This window comes from Lepisosteus oculatus, chromosome 14 (assembly GCF_040954835.1).
Source record: "Lepisosteus oculatus isolate fLepOcu1 chromosome 14, fLepOcu1.hap2, whole genome shotgun sequence".
Taxonomy (NCBI): domain Eukaryota; kingdom Metazoa; phylum Chordata; class Actinopteri; order Semionotiformes; family Lepisosteidae; genus Lepisosteus; species Lepisosteus oculatus.
Window position 1 is genome coordinate 420,319 of NC_090709.1, and position 913 is coordinate 421,231.

Consider the following 913-nt stretch of genomic DNA (forward strand, 5'->3'; position numbering starts at 1 on the left):
TGACCCACAGCCCTCACCCTGCATCCGATTCTACAAGCCTGCTGAACTTACATGTCCATCCCTTCTCGTCAAAAATCGTATTTCTTAGGGTACCCTTCAGAAATCACCGAATAGAATGAAAAAAATACAGCGGATCTCTGCCATTATTGGTTCTTTTCCTTTAAAAAATTTGAATCTCCAGAAATTCACAGAGTGTATCAATTTTACTGAGATCGAGAGGTGTTAAACTGTATTTGAGTCTTTGTTAACTGAAGGGGTGATGGTGTGAGCTCCTCCAGGGACATGTGAGCCTCTTAATGAACACACCCTCCTGACTTCATTTCTCCACGACGGGTCCTGTACCGCAATCAAATACAAAGCCTGCATTGCTTACTGTGTATAAAATGAAGAAGCAGAGGTTAGTTTCTCATCAGCATGTTGCAGAGCGTAACGCAACTCATACCAACAGCTGGGGTTTGATCCCTGCACGAGTTATTAGTTGAAAGGCCATTATGGATTTATCCAGCTGGCTTAAGTGTTTCACACTAAATTGCAATCTTGAAACCAAAATAATTAGAAATATGGAACACAAACTTTATTCCCCAAGAAGGAAAGTTGTTTTACACTGACTAATTTAATCCAGATTTAATTCAGATTGTTAAAACAGCTGCACCCTAGCAAAGGAAAATGTTATAAAAACGTTGGAAACCACACTCCGAATCCAAATATTTGATTTCCGTGATCCATTCAAGGCAGTTTGGCACTTCACAAGCAAATCATGTCAGGTAAGAAACTCAGTTTAGTGAACTACTGGTGCATTCAGCACATCTCTTGTCTTCGCTTGTTAGGATGGCTGAGTGGTCTAAGGCATGATAATGATTTGTGTCTTCCTAACTCCCTTGGGTGTTCTTGTCTCCAAATGTAGGTGTGGGTT